The sequence below is a fragment of the Pseudophryne corroboree genome (genome assembly GCF_028390025.1).
Source record: "Pseudophryne corroboree isolate aPseCor3 chromosome 3 unlocalized genomic scaffold, aPseCor3.hap2 SUPER_3_unloc_25, whole genome shotgun sequence".
Lineage (NCBI taxonomy): Eukaryota > Metazoa > Chordata > Amphibia > Anura > Myobatrachidae > Pseudophryne > Pseudophryne corroboree.
The window spans coordinates 1,741,030-1,759,125 of record NW_026967514.1 but is presented as its reverse complement, the minus strand read 5'-3'; positions in this window follow the sequence as shown (position 1 = coordinate 1,759,125).

Below are 18,096 nucleotides of genomic sequence, written 5' to 3'. Positions count from 1 at the left end.
CAATTAGAACAGCAGTAATAGAACGAAACAGGGTCAAAACAGACAGACATAGAGGTAGGAAGGTCCTGCTCGCAAGCTTACAATCTATAGGGAAATAGGCATTGATACACAAGGATAGATGCTACCTGTTGCATAATGGTCCACCAGCTTGCCAGTTTCTTAATGGGTTGTATGATATGATCACCCAGCAATGAGATGAGGTATAGACTGAGAACAACAGAGGACCCAAGACTGAGACTTGCGGTACTCCAACTGGTAGAGGTAGAGAAGAAGAGATAGAATCAGAGAAGTGAACACTGAAAGAGCCATTAGATAGGTAGGATAAGAACCAGGAGAGGGCCGTGTCCTGAAGACCTAGAGATTGTAGTATTTGTATGAGAAGAGAGTGGTCAACAGTGTCATAAGCAGCAGAGAGATCTAGAAGAATGAGTAGTGTGTAATGGCCTTTAGATCTAGCAGTGACTAGATCATTCACTACTTTGGTCAGTGCCATCTCTGGAGTGTTGGGCATGAAATCCTGACTGAAGTGGGTCCAATAAGTAGTGGGAGTTAAGAAAGTGTGTAAGGCGAGTGTAGGCAAGGCTCTCAAGTAGCTTGGAGGGACCTGGTAGCTGAGAAATGGGACGGTAGTTAGAGAGTGTGTTTGGGTCAGAGTTGTGTTTTTTTTAGACTGGGAATAATCACTGCATGCTTAAACAGAGAAGGAAAGATACCAGTAGAGAGAGAGATTACAGATTTTAGTTAAGGTTGGGATAAGCACAGGAGACAAAGTTTTACTGACCTGTGAGGGTATAGGATCAAGAGGAGAGGTAGTGGAGTAGGAGGATGGAAAGACTGATGATACTTCATCTTCACTTGTGGGATCAAATGAAGAGAAAGTGCCAGAGGGTTCAGGTAGGGAATTGAGCAGGTCACTGGCTGAGGAAGAGCGTACCATTTCATCTCGGATTTTATCAATCTTATCCTTGAAGTAGGAGGCAAGTTCTTGTGCACTGATACACAAAACACTAATATTTGCAGCGCCTGCATCAATTTAATAAAATCAGAAAAAATATTTTTTTAAAATTCATTGGTGGGGACAATGCTTGGTATACGTTCACCAATATATAAGAGTTGTGTATTGCTCCTATTAGGAATGACTAGACAAAAGAAATATAATAGGGGCGCTCATATATCAAAACACTGTACCCAACAAGATAACAGCCATGGAGTCCCAATAGTTATTAAAATGACTTTATTATAAATAAGAAATACTTTTGTATCTGTATATATTGCTATTAAATATTAACTATTCTTGTACAATTGTGTAGCAATTTCATAACACTTGTATAATTAATTAACAGTACTTACACATTCCTATAAAAAGCAGCTAGAAACCAAATACATATATTAATGTAATTGTTCAGTGGTAATATGACCAATGTATCCAACCGGCGTCCCCGGAAAGAAAATATTGGTTGTGGCTTAAAAACAACTGCTGGAAGATAAAAAAACGTTTATATGCCAAGTCCAGGTGGGTGTCGGCGCGGAACTGATGAGAAGAGAACCGTCAAGTCCAGTGGTGGAAAATCCGTTATACGCTTGATGTATATTCTCCTCCAGGATTAAATCACCTCTTCCACTATAGCTGGATTGTATGGGTAACGGTCCCAAGATGTTAACACTGTTGATAGAAGCGGCGTGTGGACCGTGTCCACAGCGGGGATGGAATTGCCGCTAAATAGTGAAGATCCCGTGGTGGATATATAAACCATAGTCAATTTTTCAGACTGGGGGCAGTTTGGATTCCCGTCTCTTATATGGGACTTGAGGTGACTCGTACCTTGTTTGTGCTGCCGCTACAGCTTTATCATTGGGCTAATTGGCCCTGCGATATGGGCGCTGTTGGTATTGTCGGCATGTGAACCGCTGTTGCGGCGAGATCGATAAGGCCGCTGTATAAGGCCGTATGGTGAGAGTCCCGTGGTGGATTGTCAGAATTCGTTTGGATCTCCCAGTGTGAAAACATATTAGCAGGGACTGAGGTTCACGGAATAATAACTAGTTTATTAAAGCAACGTACAACTGTAAACAATAAATATAAAGCAGGAATAACTAGAGAACACAAAGGGAAAACTGAGGAGACATGGGAAGCCAGGAAACTGTGAGTACATGAGAATGATGTAGACTGTGGTAGAGTATGCACGTACCAGGGTTGCAGGATTGCACTGTAACTGGAACACAGGATGGCACTGATGATTTGTAAACTTGTGTACGGTGACCAAAGGTGCTGATGAGTTAAGGAACTTGTGAATGATGATTGAAGACACTGGTGATTTGCAGACTTGTAAATGGTGACTGAAGATCATACATGCCTACCTGGCCCTCTCCATGAGGGAGAAAATGCTCTGTTTCTGGACTTTCCTGGTAATGTATGATTGCCATCACCTGTGGTAAGCCAGGTAATTGATAAGAAAGGTGTTTCACCACAGGTGGTTGCAATCATACATTACCAGGAAAGTCCAGGAACAGAGCATTTTCTCCCTCATGGAGAGGGTCAGGTAGGCAAGTATGCTGAAGATGCTGATGAGTTAAGGAACTTGTGAATGATGATTGAAAACACAGATGATTTGCAAAGTTGTAAGCGATGACTGAAGACGCTGATGATTCCAGGAACTTGAGAATAATGGTTAAAGACACTGGTGGTTTGCAGAGTAGTACACGGTGACTGGAGACACTGATGATTCTAGGAACTTGAAAATGATACTTAAAGACTGATGCAGACACTGACTCCCAGCACGCTGATGACCGAGACACATTAAAGTCCAGAAGCTGCTTGAGAACGCTGGAAGCTGTGCAGCAGTTAATGCTGGAAGCACCGGAGACACTGGGGTAGACTGCGGAGAAACTCGCCGGGAACGAGAGCACTGGCAGTTCTTTGGTCGATTTAGCAGCAGAGATCAGCATGACCAGGACCAGGAGCTATAACAATCTTGACTCGATGAATTGGCAACAGGGAGCCTGTGTGGCTGGCCTAAGTAGTGAGTACAGGTGCTGCTCACAGCTGTGGCAGCAGCCACTAATCAAGCTGCAGATACAGAGCAGCACTCTGAACACCGGAGCAGAGAGCGCCACCCCAGGCATGGAGGAGAAACTACATGGGATTGATCGGTAACATTCAAACAGGGCCGGTATATGGAGTAACCACCTGGACTGGTTTGTGCTGTTGTAGGCACTGATAGTAGCTAGTGGGGGAGGTGAGGGAGGGTAAAGAAGTGATTTAAATGTATTAAAAAGTTGCTTGGGGTTGGTGGCATGAGAAGAGATGAGAGATTAGAAATATGTTTGGCAGTGTCCAGGGCCTGATGATAGGAGTGGTAGGTGGTCTTATATCTGAGGATTCTGAGATTTACGCCACTGACGTTCTACTTTACGTGACAGTTTTTGTAGGTGTCTTGATGATTTAGAGTGCCATGGTTGACATCTAAGCCTACGTGGAGTGTGATGGGTAGCTAGAGCCACTTCATCAAGGGCACTCTCTAGGGTCTTGTGCAGGTGGGATACAGCAGTGTCAGGTGTGGTAAATGTAGAGATTGGTGAGAGCAGTTTTTGCAGAGAAGTGGAAAGTTGGTGAAAATGTATATTGTTAGTATTTCTGCGGGTTAGAGGAGGCTTGCTAGGTTTTAGTGTCATAGAATTTAGAGTAATAGAAGAGATTGTGAAGGTGATCAGGATGTGATCAGAGAGAGGGAAAGGAGTGTTAATGAATTCAGAAACTGAGCAGTGCCTGGTGAACACAAGATCAAGGCAGTGGCCCTCCTGATGAGTAGAGGAGTCAGACCATTGGGTGAGGCCAAGAGAGGAGGTTAGAGAGAAGAGTTTGGAGGCATGAACAGATTGTGGACTGTCAAGAGCTAAATTGAAATCGCCCATAATGATGGTGGAGATGTCAGAGGATAAGATGTGCAGAAGCCAGGCAGAAAAATCTTCTAGAAATTGTTGTTCGAGTTGCCCAGGAGGGCGATAGATAGCTGCAAAATGCAGAGAGAATAGGTAAAAATACTGATAGAGTGAACTTTAAATGATGTGAATGCGAGTGATGGAACCTGAGGTAGAACAGTGTATGTGAAAAATTGGAACAGTAAGATTCCAACCCCACCACCTTTATAATTACCAGGCCTGGGGGTGTGTGTGAAGTGGAAACCACCGTGTGACAGTGCTGCAGGGGAGGCCGAGTCTGATTGTGTGAGCCAGGTTTCTGTTATAGTCAGCAGATTTAAGTTGTGAGAGATAAAGAGGTCATGGATGGATGGTAATTTGTTACAAGCAGAGCATGCATTCCATAAGCCACATTTTAGTGACTTGGAGGGGGATGGGAGACACGTGATATTTATGAGGTTAGAAGGATTTCTATGTTGTTATGAGATAGCTGAGTATGAGAGGGACAGGTGGTTGGGGCCTGGATTTGGTGATATGGCACCAGCTAATAAAAGCAGAAGAGTGAGATAAATATTGTTGGATGTTTGCGAGTGTTTATTCTGGTGGCCAATTGTGGTTGTCAAAGTACTTGCAGAGAAGTAAGTATAAAGCTCATGAGTGGTTAGAAGAGGGGAGTGGAGAATAGAAGCTGTAATGTGCACAGAGGGGTGAGTTTTAGGGTGAGTGTAGAATGTGTTCAATTTGGTGAGAATTCCATGAATTGAAATAAGAAACAATAGTTTGATGAACATGCTGTGGTCGTTTGTGAGATAATTTTGGGTTAAGTTGTCTAGGAATAAGTTGTTTAAGTAAATTACCTTTCCTTGATGGTGCTCAATGTTTGTTCAACTGTTTATTTAACTGTTCGGATAACACACTATATTATACATTATTACATTATACAGTAACACCAGGGGATGTGTCTGGGTGAGGACTGGAGAAGTGACTGCTGGGAATGGGACATTATACAGTAACACCAGGGGGGGTGTCTGGGTGATGACTGGAGAGGTGACTGCTGGGAATAGGGCATTATACAGTAACACCAGGGGAAGTGTCTGGGTGATGACTGGAGAGGTGACTGCTGGGTATGGGACATTATACAGTAACACCAGGGGGATGTGTCTGGGTGATGACTGGAGAGGTGACTGCTGGGAATGGGGCATTATACAGTAACACCAGGGGATGTGTCTGGGTGATGACTGGGGAGGTGACTGCTGGGAATGGGACATTATACAGTAACACCAGGGGATGTGTCTGGGTGATGACTGGAGAGGTGACTGCTGGGAATGGGACATTATACAGTAACATCAGGGGATGTGTCTGGGTATGACTGGAGAGGTGACTGCTGGGAATGGGGCATTATACAGTAACACCGGGGGGCGTGTCTGGGTGATGACTGGAGAGGTGACTGCTGGGAATGGAGCATTATACAGTAACACCAGGGAATGTGTCTGGGTGATGACTGGAGAGGTGACTGCTGGGAGTGGGACATTATACAGTAACACCAGGGGACGTGTCTGGGTGATGACTGGAGAGGTGACTGCTGGGAATGGGGCATTGTACAGTAACACTAGGGGACGTGTCTAGGTGATGACTGGAGGGGTGACTGCTGGGAATGGGGCATTATACAGTAACACCAGGGGGACGTGTCTGGGTGATGACTGTATCACTGTGTGTGTCAGGTTCCTATAAGGTGTCGGGATGTCACTGTCTATGTCTCCATGCAGGAGGGGGAGTATATAGAGGAACACAGGTTTCTGTACAAGGACATGATGATGGAGAATCACTGGCCCCTCACATCACTGGGTAAGAGGAGACTGTCATGTATTGTACAGGGGAGAACAGGTATGGGGGCCCTTATATACACATCACCTGATAATCACATTTCTCTGACGTCCTTGTGGATGCTGGGACTCCGTCAGGACCATGGGGAATAGCGGCTCCGCAGGAGATTGGGCACAAAAGTAAAAGCTTTAGGACTACCCGGTGTGCACTGGCTCCTCCCCCTATGACCCTCCTCCAAGCCTCAGTTAGATTTTTGTGCCCGAACGAGAAGGGTGCATACTAGGTAGCTCTCCTGAGCTGCTTAGAGTAAAAGTTTAAATTAGGTTTTTTATTTTCAGTGAGTCCTGCTGGCAACAGGCTCACTGCATCGAGGGACTAAGGGGAGAAGAAGCGAACTCACCTGCGTGCAGAGTGAATTGGGCTTCTTAGGCTACTGGACATTAGCTCCAGAGGGACCGATCACAGGCCCAGCCATGGATGGGTCCCAGAGCCGCGCCGCCGGCCCCCTTACAGAGCCAGAAGACAAGAAGAGTCCGGAAAATCGGCGGCAGAAGACGTCCTGTCTTCAATAAGGTAGCGCACAGCACCGCAGCTGTGCGCCATTGCTCTCAGCACACTTCACACTCCGGTCACTGAGGGTGCAGGGCGCTGGGGGGGGGGGGGGGGGGGGCCCGAGACGCAATAAAAACACTTTACATGGCAAAAAATACATCACATATAGCTCCTGGGCTATATGGATGCATTTAACCCCTGCCAGTTTTCCATAAAAAAGCGGGAGAAAGGCCGCCGAGAAGGGGGCGGAGCCTATCTCCTCAGCACACAAGCGCCATTTTCCCTCACAGCTCCGCTGGAAGGACGTCTCCCTGACTCTCCCCTGCAGTCCTACACTACAGAAACACGGTAAAACAAGAGAGGGGGGGCACTAATTTGGCAGATAAATCTATACAGCAGCTATATAAGGGAAATACACTTATATAAGGTTATCCCTATATATATATATATATAGCGCTCTGGTGTGTGCTGGCAAACTCTCCCTCTGTCTCCCCAAAGGGCTAGTGGGGTCCTGTCCTCTATCAGAGCATTCCCTGTGTGTGTGCTGTGTGTCGGTACGTTTGTGTCGACATGTATGAGGAGGAAAATGGTGTGGAGGCGGAGCAATTGCCTGTAATAGTGATGTCACCCCCTAGGGAGTCGACACCTGAGTGGATGGTCTTATGGAAGGAATTACATGATAGCGTCAGCACTTTACAAAAAACTGTTGACGACATGAGACAGCCGGCAAATCAGCTAGTGCCTGTCCAGGCGTCTCAAACACCGTCAGGGGCTCTAAAGCGCCCGTTACCTCAGATGGTCGACACAGACCCAGACACGGACACTGACTCCAGTGTCGACGGTGAGGAAACAAACGTGATTTCCAGTAGGGCCACACGTTACATGATCACGGCAATGAAGGAGGTTTTGAACATTTCTGATACTACAGTACCACAAAAAAGGGTATTATGTGGGGTGTGAAAAAACTACCCGTAGTTTTTCCTGAATCAGATGAATTAAATGAGGTGTGTGATGAAGCGTGGGTTTCCCCCGATAAAAAACTGATAATTCCTAAAAAATTATTGGCATTATACCCTTTCCCGCCAGAGGTTAGGGCGCGTTGGGAAACACCCCCTAGGGTAGATAAGGCGCTCACACGCTTATCAAAACAAGTGGCATTACCGTCTCCTGATACGGCCGCCCTCAAGGAACCAGCTGATAGGAAGCTGGAAAATATCCTAAAAAGTATATACACACATACTGGTGTTATACTGCGACCAGCAATCGCCTCAGCCTGGATGTGCAGTGCTGGGGTGGTTTGGTCGGATTCCCTGACTGAAAATATTGATACCCTGGATAGGGACAGTATATTATTGACTATAGAGCATTTAAAGGATGCATTTCTATATATGCGAGATGCACAGAGGGATATTTGCACCCTGGCATCAAGAGTAAGTGCGCTGTCCATTTCTGCCAGAAGAGGGTTATGGACGCGACAGTGGTCAGGTGATGCGGATTCCAAACGGCATATGGAAGTATTGCCGTATAAAGGGGAGGAGTTATTTGGGGTTGGTCTATCGGACCTGGTGGCCACGGCAACGGCTGGGAAATACACCTTTTTACCCCAGGTCACCTCTCAGCAGAAAAAGACACCGTCTTTTCAGGCTCAGTCCTTTCGTCCCCCTAAGGGCAAGCGGGCAAAAGGCCACTCATTTCTGCCCCGGGGCAGAGGAAGGGGAAAAAGACTGCATCAGGCAGCCTCTTCCCAGGAACAGAAGCCCTCCCCCGCTTCTGCCAAGTCCTCAGCATGACGCTGGGGCCTTACAAGCGGACTCAGGCACGGTGGGGGGCCGTCTCAAGAATTTCAGCGCGCAGTGGGCTCACTCGCAAGTGGACCCCTGGATCCTGCAGGTAGTATCTCAGGGGTACAAATTGGAATTCGAGGCGTCTCCCCCTCGCCGGTTCCTGAAGTCTGCTTTACCAACGTCTCCCTCTGACAGGGAGGCAGTATTGGAAGCCATTCACAAGCTGTATTCCCAGCAGGTGATAATCAAGGTACCCCTCCTGCAACAGGGAAAGGGGTACTATTCCACGCTGTTTGTGGTACCAAAGCCAGGCGGCTCGGTGAGACCTATTTTAAATCTGAAATCCTTGAACACTTACATACAAAGGTTCAAATTCAAGATGGAGTCACTCAGAGCAGTGATAGCGAACCTGGAAGAAGGGGACTATATGGTGTCTCTGGACATCAAGGATGCTTACCTCCATGTCCCAATTTGCCCTTCTCACCAAGGGTACCTCAGGTTTGTGGTACAGAACTGTCATTATCAGTTTCAGACGCTGCCGTTTGGATTGTCCACGGCACCCCGGGTCTTTACCAAGGTAATGGCCGAAATGATGATTCTTCTTCGAAGAAAAGGCGTCTTAATTATCCCTTACTTGGACGATCTCCTGATAAGGGCAAAGTCCAGGGAACAGTTAGAGGTCGGAGTAGCACTATCTCAAGTAGTGCTAAGACAGCACGGGTGGATTCTAAATATCCCAAAATCGCAGCTGATTCCGACGACACGTCTGCTGTTCTTAGGGATGATACTGGACACAGTCCAGAAAAAGGTGTTTTTCTCCCGGAGGAGAAAGCCAGGGAGTTATCCGAGCTAGTCAGGAACCTCCTAAAACCAGGCCAAGTGTCAGTGCATCAATGCACAAGGGTCCTGGGAAAAATGGTGGCTTCTTACGAAGCGATTCCATTCGGCAGATTCCACGCAAGAACCTTTCAGTGGGATCTGCTGGACAAATGGTCCGGATCGCATCTTCAGATGCATCAGCGGATAACCTTATCTCCGAGGACAAGGGTGTCTCTCCTGTGGTGGTTGCAGAGTGCTCATCTTCTAGAGGGCCGCAGATTCGACATTCAGGACTGGGTCCTGGTGACCACGGATGCCAGCCTGAGAGGCTGGGGAGCAGTCACACAGGGAAGAAACTTCCAGGGCTTGTGGTCAAGCATGGAAAAGTCATTTCACATAAATATCCTGGAACTAAGGGCCATTTACAATGCCCTAAGTCAAGCAAGGCCTCTGCTTCAGGGTCAGCCGGTGTTGATACAGTCGGACAACATCACGGCAGTCCCCACGTAAACAGACAGGGCGGCACAAGAAGCAGGAGAGCGATGGCAGAAGCTGCAAGGATTCTTCGCTGGGCGGAAAATCATGTGATAGCACTGTCAGCAGTGTTCATTCCCGGAGTGGACAACTGGGAAGCAGATTTTCTCCGCAGACACGATCTCCACCCGGGAGAGTGGGGACTTCATCCAGAAGTCTTCCAAGTAATTGTAAACCGTTGGGAAAAACCAAAGGTGGACATGATGGCGTCCCGCCTCAACAAAAAACTAGACAGGTATTGCGCCAGGTCAAGGGACCCTCAGGCAATAGCGGTGGACGCTCTGGTAACACCTTGGGTGTACCAGTCAGTGTATGTGTTCCCTCCTCTGCCTCTCATACCAAAGGTACTGAGGATTATAAGACGGAGAGGAGTAAGAACTATACGCGTGGCTCCGGATTGGCCAAGAAGGTCTTGGTACCCGGAACTTCAAGAGATGCTCACGGAGGATCCGTGGCCTCTACCTCTAAGAAGGGACCTGCTTCAGCAAGGACCCTGTCTGTTCCAAGACTTACCGCGGCTGCGTTTGACGGCATGGCGGTTGAACGCCGGATCCTGAAGGAAAAAGGCATTCCAGATGAAGTCATCCCTACCCTTATAAAAGCCAGGAAGGATGTAACTGCACAACATTATCACCGTATTTGGAGGAAATATGTTGCGTGGTGCGAGGCCAGGAAGGCCCCGACAGAGGAATTTCAACTAGGTCGTTTCCTGCATTTCCTGCAAACAGGACTGTCCATGGGCCTAAAATTAGGATCCATTAAGGTTCAAATTTCGGCCTTGTCGATTTTCTTCCAGAAAGAATTGGCTTCAGTTCCTGAAGTCCAGACTTTTGTAAAGGGGGTACTGCATATACAGCCTCCCTTTGTGCCTCCAGTGGCACCCTGGGATCTCAAAGTGGTTTTGGGATTCCTAAAATCACATTGGTTCGAACCACTTGCCACAGTGGATTTAAAATATCTCACATGGAAAGTGGTAATGCTGTTGGCCCTGGCTTCAGCCAGGCGCGTATCAGAATTGGCGGCTTTATCCTATAAAAGCCCTTACCTGATTTTTCTTTCGGATAGGGCGGAATTGAGGACTTGCCCTCAATTTCTCCCTAAGGTGGTTTCAGCGTTTCACCTGAACCAACCTATTGTGGTGCCTGCGGCTACTGGGGACTTGGAGGATTCCAAGTTACTGGATGTAGTCAGGGCCCTGAAAATATATGTTTCCAGGACGGCTGGAGTCAGGAAATCTGACTCGCTGTTTATATTATATGCACCCAACAAGCTGGGTGCTCCTGCTTCTAAGCAGACTATTGCTCGTTGGATTTGTAGTACAATTCAGCTTGCACATTCTGTGGCAGGCCTGCCACAGCCAAAATCTGTCAATGCCCATTCCACAAGGAAGGTGGGCTCATCTTGGGCGGCTGCCTTAGGGGTCTCGGCTTTACAACTTTGCCGAGCAGCTACGTGGTGAGGGGAAAACACGTTTGTAAAATTCTACAAATTTGATACCCTGGCTAAGGAGGACCTGGAGTTCTCTCATTCGGTGCTGCAGAGTCATCCGCACTCTCCCGCCCGTTTGGGAGCTTTGGTATAATCCCCATGGTCCTGACGGAGTCCCAGCATCCACAAGGACGTCAGAGAAAATAAGAATTTCCTTACCGATAATTCTATTTCTCGTAGTCCGTAGTGGATGCTGGGCGCCCATCCCAAGTGCGGATTGTCTGCAATACTTGTACATAGTTATTGTTGCCAAAAAATTTGGGTTTTGTTGTAGTGAGCCATCTGTTCTGGAGGCTCCTCATGTTATCATACTGTTAACTGGGTTTAGATCACAAGTTATATCGTGTGATTGGTGTGGCTGGTATGAGTCTTACCCGGATTCAAAAATCCTTCCTTATTGTGTACGCTCGTCCGGGCACAGTATCCTAACTGAGGCTTGGAGGAGGGTCATAGGGGGAGGAGCCAGTGCTCACCGGGTAGTCCTAAAGCTTTTACTTTTGTGCCCAGTCTCCTGCGGAGCCGCTATTCCCCATGGTCCTGACGGAGTCCCAGCATCCACTACGGACTACGAGAAATAGAATTATCGGTAAGTAAATTCTTATTATATATACTGTACTCAGTCACTGTGTGTCTCCTACAGATGGGCCCAGTAACAGAGATACCCCAGAGAGATGTCCCCGTCCTCTGTATTCCCAGGATTGTACAGAGGAGAATCACAGGATCCCACAGGAGGATCAAGTAGGTGGGATTTAGGGTCTCCCCAATATACTAAAGTGACTGTCACTATATGATCTGTAGAGGAGCTGTGTCTTATACACTGATATTATACTGTTTCACCTCAGTTTAATCTGACTGTATGCAAATGTCATTATAGTGTTTTGTTTTTTTAGGTAGAATGTCTGTCTGATATTAAAATAGAAGGTACAGAGGTAGAAGAAGAGACGTATGTGACTGATATAAAGGCAGAAGATATAGAGGAAGAAGAGACGTATGTGACTGATATAAAGGCAGAAGATATAGAGGGAGAAGAAGAGATGTATGTTACTGATATAAAGGCTGAAGATATAGAGGGAGAAGAAGAGACGTATGTGAATGATATAAAGGCAGAAGATATAGAGGGAGAAGAAGAGACGGATGTGACTGATATAAAGGCAGAAGATACAGAGGGAGAAGAAGAGACGTATGTGACTGATATGTAGACAGAAGATATAGAGGGAGAAGAAGAGACGTATGTGACTGATATAAAGGCAGAAGATATAGAGGGAGAAGAAGAGACGTATGTGAGGGTTGATCAGCAGTGTAAGGAGGAGGAGATCCCTACAGATATCAGCACAGGTTAGTAATAAACACTTATTACAGAAGTCACATATTCTCATTGCTCAATCACTACAGCAATCTCTTATCCTACACCCTCCTCTGTCATCAGCCCTGTTCTCAGTTGGGTGTTTCTAACACAAGGCTATCCATGACAAATATCACATGTAGAGCGTTTTCTCATACGTCCTAGAGGATGCTGGGGACGCTTTGAGAACCATGGGATAAAGATGGGATCCGCAGGAGACATGGGCACTTTAAGACTTTAAAAGGGGTGTGAACTGGCTCCTCCCTCTATGCCCCTTCTCCAGACTCCAGTTAGATTCTGTGCCCAGCGATACTGGATACACTTAGGAGCTCTCCACAGTTTCTCAGAAAAAATACTTTATTTAGGTTTATAATTTTCAGGGAGACCTGCTGGCTACAGGCTCTCTGCATCGTGGGAGTGAGGGGGGAGAAGCAGGACCTACTTCTGTGAGTTCAAAGGCTCTGCTTCTTAGGCTACTGGACACCATTAGCTCCAGAGGTTCAGATCACTTGGTGCGCCTAGCTGCTTGTTCCCGGAGCCACGCCGTCACCCCCCTCACAGAGCCAGAAGACAGAAGCCGGATGAGTAAAGGAAGATCAGAAGACTTCAGTGACTGCAGAAGACGGCAGTGGGATCCGACAACACGCCTGTCGTTCTTGGGTATGATTCTGGATACAGAATTACGGAGAGTTTTTCTTCCAGTGGAAAAGGCTCTGGAAATACAGAACATGGTAAAACAGATTCTGAAACCGGCTAAAGTGTCAGTTCTTCAATGCACTCGATTGCTGGGGAAGATGGTGGCGGCCTACGAGGCCATTCTGTATGGCAGGTTCCATGCCAGGGGTGTTTCAGTGGGACCTGTTGGACAGGTGGTCCGGGTCTCACCTGGACATGCACCGGAAAATACTCCTATCTTCCAGGACCAGGATCTTCTTTCTGTGGTGGCTGCACAGTTCTCACCTTCTGGAGGGACGCAGGTTCGGGATTCAGGATTGGATCCTGGTGACCACAGATGCAAGTCTCCGAGGCTGGGGATCAGTCACACAGGGGGAGAAACTTTCAGGGAAAATGGTCAAGCCAGGAAGCTTGTCTGCACATAAACATTCTGGAATTAAGGGCCATTTACAACGGCATTCTGCAAGCGGAACATCTTCGCGGTCTGCCCATCTTGATTCAATCAGACCACATAACAGCAGTGGCATACGTAAACCGCCAGGGCGGAACAAATTTCGGCCTTATCAATTTTCTTTCAGAAAGAATTGCCCTACCTTCCGGAAGTTCAGACCTTCGTCGGGTGTGCTGCACATCCAACCTCCATTTGGGCCCCCAGTGGAACCATGGGATCTTAATGTGGTGTTTCAGTTCCTGCAATCTCCTTGGTTTGAACCTTTACGTAAGGTTGAGTTAAAATTCCTTACTTGGAAAGTAGTCATGTTGTTGGCCTTGGCGTCATAAAGGTGAGTTTCTGAATTGGCGGCTTTGTCTCACAAAAGACCCTATTTAATCTTCCATGCTGATAGAGCGGAGTTGAGAACTCATCAGCAATTTCTACTAAAAGTGGTTTCCTCATTTCACGTAAACCAGCCTATTGTGGTGCCAGTGGCTACTGATGCCTTGGCGGAATCGAAGTCTCAATGTGGTCAGAGCTTTGAAAATCTATGTCGGCAGAACGGTGCAGATTAGGAAAACAGAGGCTCTGTTTGTCCTGTGGGCTCCCAACAAGATTGGGGCTCCTGCTTCCAAGCAGAGTATTGCGCGCTGGATCTGTAATACGATTCAGCAGGCTCATTCTACGGCAGGGTTGCCGTTACCGAAATCGGTGAAAGTTCATTCTACCAGAAAGGTGGACTCATTCTGGGCGGCTGCCCGAGGGGTTTCTGCATTACAACTTTGGCGAGCTGCTACTTGGTCGGGTTCAAACACCTTTGTGAAGTTTTACAAGTTTCATACCCTGGCTGAGGAGGACCTCATGTTTGATCAGTCGGTGCGGCAGAGTCATCCGCACTCTCCTGCCCGTTCTAGAGCATTGGTATAAACCCCATGGTTTTGAAGCATCCCCAGCATCCTTTAGGACGTATGAGAAAATAGGATTTTAATACCTACCGGTTACAGACCTCGTCTCTACAGCTACTGCTGGAAAATCTTCATTTTTACCTTATGTTCCCCCAAAACATAAGAAAACGCATCATCAAATGCAGTCCTTTCGGCCCAATAGATACCGAAGAGGAAGAGGCTCTCCCTTCCTTGCTGCTAGAGGCAGGGAAAGAGGTAAAAGAAACCCAGGCTTCTCTACCTCCCAAGAACAGAAGTCCTCCCCGGCTTCTGCCAAGTCCACCGCATGACGCTGGGGTTTCCCTGCGGGAGTCCTCGCCGGTTGGGGCACGTCTCAAGCTCTTCAGCCAGGTCTGGGTTTGCTCCGGCCTGGAACCTTGGATTTTAAAAATTGTGTCACAAGGGTACAAACTAGAATTTTAAGACGTTCCCCCTTGCCGATTTTTAAAATCAGCCTTGCCAGCTTCTCTGACCGGCAGAGAGGTAGGGTGCGACGCAATACAAAAATTGTGTCAGAACCAGGTCATTATCACGGTTTCCCCTGCGCAACAGGGACAAGGCTTTTATTCCAGTTTATTCGTGGTTCCGAAGCCGGACGGCTCGGTCAGACCGATCCTCAACCTTAAAGACCTAAATTTCTTTCTGCGGAAATTCAAATTCAAGATGGAATCTCTCAGAGCAGTGATCTCCAGTCTGAAGGACATAAAGGATGCCTACCTACATGTTCCCATTTATCCTCATCAGGTCTTCCTGTGCTTTGCGGTTCAGGATTGTCATTACCAATTTCAGACGTTGCCGTTTGGGCTGTCCATGGCTCCGAGGATTTTCACCAAAGTGATGGCGGAGATGATGATTCTTCTTCGCATGCAAGGTGTCATGATTATCTCATACTTGGACGATCTCCTGATAAAAGCCAGATGCAGGGACAAGTTGTTACAGAACATTGCACTGTCCCTGAAGGTGTTGCAACAACATGGCTGGCTCCTCAACCTGCTGAAATCTCAGTTGATCCCTACGAACCGCCTGTCGTTTCTGGGGATGAATCTGGACACAGAACTACAGAGAGTTTTTCTTCCGGAAGAAAAAGCTCGGGAACAAATCTTAAAACCAACCAGAGTGTCAATCCAACAATGCACTCGCTTGCTGGGAAAGATGGTGGCGGCCTACGAGGCCATTCAGTTTGGCAGATTCCATGCCAGAGTATTCCAGTGGGACCTGTTGGACAAGTGGTCTGGTTCCCACCTACACATGCAACGGACGATAGTCCTGTCCTCAAAGACAAAGATATCACTGCTGTGGTGGCTGCACAGTTCTCACCTCCCCGAGAGACGCAGGTTCGGTATTCAGGATTGGATTCTAGTGACCACGGATGCAAGTCCCCGGGGTTCGGGTGCAAGGAAGATGGTCAAGTCAGGAGACTTGTCTCCACATAAACGTTCTGGAATTAAGGGCCATTTACAACGGCCTTCTACAAACGGAACGCCTTCTTCAAAGTCGACCCGTCCTCATCCAGTCGGAGAATGTAACAGCAGTAACTTACATCAACAGCCAGGGCGGAACAAAAAGCAGAGCAGCAATGGCAGAAGCCACAAGGATTCTCCGCTGGGCGGAGAAACATCTAAGTGCTCTGTCAGCTATCTTCATTCCAGGAGTGGACAACTGGGAAGCAGACTTCCTCAGCAGACACGATCTCCATCCAGGGGAGTGGGGACTTCATCCAGAAGTCTTCACAGAAGTGACAAGTCGCTGGGGTACTCTCCAAGTAGACATGATGGCGTCTCGTCTCAACAAGAAACTCCAAAATTATTGCGCCAGGTCAAGGGACCCTCAAGCCATAGCGGTGGACGCTCTGGTGACACCGTGGGTGTTTCAGTCGGTATGTGTTCCCTCCACTTCCTCTTATTCCGAGAGTGTTAAAAATTCTAAAAAGAAAGGTTCCGACGATCCTCATTGTTCCAGATTGGCCAAGGAGGGCTTGGTATCCCGATCTTCAGGATTTACGCATAGGAAATCCCTGGCTGCTTCCTCTACGAGAGGACCTGTTACAGCAGGGGCCGTGTCAGTATCAAGATTTACTGCGGCTACGTTTGACGGCATGGCGGTTGAACGCCAGATTCTAGCCCAGAAGGGAATTCCCAGTGAAGTCATTCCCACTCTTATTCAGGCTAGAAAGGATGTTACGGCAAAACACTATCACCATATTTGGAGGAAATATATTTCCTGGTGCGAGTCCAAGAAGGCTCCTGCGGAAATTTTTTAACTTGGACGTTTTCTCCACTTTTTACAAGCTGGAGTGGATGCGGGCCTTTAAATTAGGATCCGTTAAAGTACAGATTTCTGCATTGTGGGTTTTCTTTCAGAAACAATTGGCCTCACTTCCTGAGGTGCAAACGTTTGTAAAGGGGGTGTTACACATCCAACCACCTTTTGTGCCTCCTGTGGCACCTTGGGACCTTAACGTGATGTTACAGTTCCTTCAATCTCACTGGTTTGAACCTTTTTCAAAAGGTGGATTTGAAATTCCTCACTTGGAAAGTGGTAATTTTATTGGCCTTGGCATCTGCACGGCGGGTGTCCGAATTGGCGGCCTAGTCTCACAAGAGCCCTTATTTGATCTTCCATGAAGATAGAGCAGAGTTGAGAACTCGTCAACAGTTTCTGCCGAAGGTGGTTTCTTCTTTTCATATAAACCAACCTAATGTCCGTCTCCCTCGGCACAGTTCCTATAACTGAGGTCTGGTGGAGGAGCATAGAGGGAGGAGCCAGTTCACGCCCTTATTAAAGTCTTAAAGTGCCCATTTGTCCTGCGGATCCTGTCTATACACCATGGTTCTATTGATGACCCCAGCATCCTCTACGGACTCAGAGAAAAGGATTTACCGGTAGGTATTAAAATCCTATTATTTATTAGAGCGCAAACAGGACAGCATTTTCTCTTCTTTGGTGTTTTATTATTCCAACCATGTCACCTCTAGTAATCCCACACGAGCTTCCATGTCTCCTCCAGTAATCCCACATGAGCATCTGTCTCACCTCTACTAATCCCACATGAGCGGCCATGTCTCCTCCAGTAATCCCACACGAGCGTCCATGTCTCCTCCAGTAATCCCACATGAGCGGCCATGTCTCCTCCAGTAATCCCACACAAGCGTCCATGTCTCCTCCAGTAATCCCACACGAGCGTCCATGTCTCCTCCAGTAATCCCACATGAGCGGCCATGTCTCCTCCAGTAATCCCACACGAGCGTCCATGTCTCCTCCAGTAATCCCACATGAGCATCAGTGTCACCTCTAGTAATCCCACATGAGCGTCCATGTCACCTCTAGGAATCCCACACGAGCGTCCATGGCGCCTCTAGTAATCCCACATGAGCGTTCAGTGTTGATCAAGCTCCAGTCTAAGCATCCTATCTTCTTTTTTTTTTAATACACATAAAAGCAATGATTACAGGTAAAACATGTCAGTTATAGAATTATATATTGTATCCTGTAACACCCTGGGTCTTGTCTACTCATTTTATATTTCCATAATGTATTTTATTTCCAGCAGATGGACACACAAGCAGGAATATCTCAGAAGGACATCTAATGTTATCCCCGGATTCTGAAATAACAGATAATGACAGTAGACCGAATTCTCCAGGAGATAACCCCATTACCCCAATTATACATCCAGCTCTATCAGCTGATCCCCCTGATCCTGGGGAATGTTCTCCTGATCACTCTGATATTGGTGCATCTGTTACAGCTCTGAGAGTAGATACAGAGTTTCCCTGTTCTGTA